The sequence below is a fragment of the Taudactylus pleione genome, unplaced genomic scaffold (assembly GCF_031769625.1).
Source record: "Taudactylus pleione unplaced genomic scaffold, aTauple2 ptg000550l, whole genome shotgun sequence".
NCBI lineage: Eukaryota > Metazoa > Chordata > Amphibia > Anura > Myobatrachidae > Taudactylus > Taudactylus pleione.
In genome coordinates, this window is record NW_028284952.1 from 4,310,001 (window position 1) to 4,312,500 (window position 2,500).

General features: G+C 37.4%; 9 pseudogenes; all 9 read left to right on the forward strand.

The window, feature by feature from the left end:
• Positions 1 to 118, forward strand: part of LOC148499935 (5S ribosomal RNA) — a 119-nt pseudogene extending 1 nt beyond the window's left edge.
• Positions 119 to 469: 351 nt separating this feature from the next.
• Positions 470 to 588, forward strand: LOC148499936 (5S ribosomal RNA; annotated as a pseudogene).
• Positions 589 to 704: 116 nt separating this feature from the next.
• LOC148499937 (5S ribosomal RNA) lies at positions 705 to 823 on the forward strand (annotated as a pseudogene).
• A 116-nt stretch (positions 824 to 939) lies between these two features.
• LOC148499938 (5S ribosomal RNA) lies at positions 940 to 1,058 on the forward strand (annotated as a pseudogene).
• A 115-nt stretch (positions 1,059 to 1,173) lies between these two features.
• On the forward strand, positions 1,174 to 1,292 carry LOC148499939 (5S ribosomal RNA; annotated as a pseudogene).
• Positions 1,293 to 1,408: 116 nt separating this feature from the next.
• LOC148499940 (5S ribosomal RNA) lies at positions 1,409 to 1,527 on the forward strand (annotated as a pseudogene).
• A 116-nt stretch (positions 1,528 to 1,643) lies between these two features.
• On the forward strand, positions 1,644 to 1,762 carry LOC148499941 (5S ribosomal RNA; annotated as a pseudogene).
• A 351-nt stretch (positions 1,763 to 2,113) lies between these two features.
• On the forward strand, positions 2,114 to 2,232 carry LOC148499942 (5S ribosomal RNA; annotated as a pseudogene).
• Positions 2,233 to 2,347: 115 nt separating this feature from the next.
• LOC148499943 (5S ribosomal RNA) lies at positions 2,348 to 2,466 on the forward strand (annotated as a pseudogene).
• The last annotated feature ends 34 nt before the right edge of the window (positions 2,467 to 2,500 follow it).

Consider the following 2,500-nt stretch of genomic DNA (forward strand, 5'->3'; position numbering starts at 1 on the left):
CCTACAGCCAAACCACACTGTACATGCCCAATCTCGTCTGATCTTGGAAGCTATGCAGTGTTGGGCCTGGTTAGTACTTGGCTGGGAAACCACCTAGGAATACCAGGTGCTGTTGGTAATATTATACTGCCATAACAGTCTTATCTATTACATTTTACATTTAATTTTTTCAAATTATCAATGAATTTACTTGAGTAAAGAAGTAAAAGAGGTCTAAAGTTAAAGTTTTTGAGGGCCTACAGCTAAACCACACTGGACATGCCCAATCTCGTCTGATCTTGGATGCTATGCCGTGTTGGGCATGGGAAGTACTTGGATGGGAGAACACCTGGGAATACCAGGTGCTGTACATCATTTTATACTGCCATAACATTCTTTTCTATTAAATTTTACATTTAATTTTTTCAACTTATCAATGAATTTACTTGAGTTAAGAAGTAATAGAGGTCTAAAGTTAATGTTTTTGAGCACCAACAGCCAAACCACACTGGACATGCCCAATCTCGTCTGATCTTGGAAGCTATGCAGTGTTGGGCTTCGTTAGTATTTGGATGGGAGACCACCTAGGAATCCCAGGTGCTGTAGGTAATTTTATACTGCCATAACAGTATTTTCTATTACATTTTACATTTAATTTTTTCAAATTATCAATGAATTTACTTGAGTTAAGAAATAAAAGAGGTCTAAAGTTAACGCTTTTGAGCACCTACCGCCAAACCACACTGGACATGCCCAATCTCGTCAGATCTTGGAAGCTATGCAGTGTTGGGCCTTGTTAGTATTTTAACGGGAGACCACCTGGGAATACCAGGTGCTGTAGGTAATTTTATATAGCCATAACATTCTTTTCTATTACATTTTACATTACATTTTTTCAACTTATCAATGATCTTACTTGAGTTAAGAAGTAAACGAGGTCTAAAGTTAATGTTTTTGAGCACCTACAGCCAAACCACTGTGGACATTCCCAACCTCGTCTGATCTTGGAAGCTATGCAGTGTTGGGCCTGGTTAGTACTTGGATGGGAGACCACCTGGGAAAACCAGGTGCAATAGGTAATTTTATACTGCCATAACATTCTTTTCTATTACATTTTACATTTAATTTTTCAACTTATCATTGAATTTACTTGAGTTAAGTAGTAAAAGAGGTCTAAAGTTAATGTTTTTGAACACCTACAGCCAAACCACACTGGACATGCCCAATCTCGTCTGAACTTGGAAGCTATGCAGTGTTGGGCCTGGTTAATACTTGGATGGGAAACCGCCTGGGAATTCCAGGTGCTGTAGGTAATTTTATACTGCCATAACATTCTTTTCTATTACATTTTAAATTAAATTTTTTCAACTTTTCAATGAATTTACTTGAGTTAAGAAGTAATAGAGGTCTAAAGTTAATGTTTTTGAGCGCCTACAGCCAAACCACACTGGACATGCCCAATCTCGTCTGATCTTGGAAGCTATGCAGTGTTGGGCCTGGTTAGTACTTGGATGGGAGACCACCTAGGAAAACCAGGTGCTGTAGGTAATTTTATGCAGCCATAACATTCTTTTCTATTACATTTTACATTTAATTTTTTCAACTTATCAATGAATTTACTTGAGTTAAGAAGTAATAGAGGTCTAAAGTTAATCTTTTTGAGCACCTACAGCCAAATCACACTGGACATGTCCAATCTCGTCTGATCTTGGAAGCTATACAGTGTTGGGTATGGTTAGTACTTGGATGGGAGACCACCTTGGAATACCAGGTGCTGTAGGTAATATTATACTGCCATAACAGTCTTATCTATTACATTTTACATTTAATTTTTTCAAATTATCAATGAATTTACTTGAGTAAAGAAGTAAAAGAGGTCTAAAGTTAATGAAATTGAGGGCCTACAGCCAAACCACACAGGACATGCCCAATCTCGTCTGATCTTGGATGCTATGCAGTGTTGGGCCTGGTAAGTACTTGGATGGGAGAACACCTTTGAATACCAGGTGCTGTACCTCATTTTATACTGCCATAACATTCTTTTCTATTACATTTTACATTTAATTTTTTCAACTTATCAATGAATTTACTTGAGTTAAGAAGTAATAGAGGTCTAAAGTTAATGTTTTTGAGCACCTTCAGACAAACCACACTGGACATGCCCAATCTCGTCTGATCTTGGAAGCTATGCAGTTTTGGGCCTGGTTAGTACTTGATTGGGAGACCACCTGGGAATACCAGGTGCTGTAGGTAATTTTATACTGCCATAACATTCTTTTCTATTAAATTTTAATTTAATTTTTTCAACTTATCAATAAATTTACTTGAGTTAAGAAGTAAAAGATGTCTAAAGTTAATGTTTTTGAGCACCTACAGTCAAACCACACTGGACATGCCCAATCTCGTCTGATCTTGGAAGCTATGCAGTGTTGGGCCTTGTTAGTACTTGGATGGGAGACCACCTGGGAATACCATGTGCTGTAGGTAATTTTATACTGCCATAACATTCTTTTCTATTACA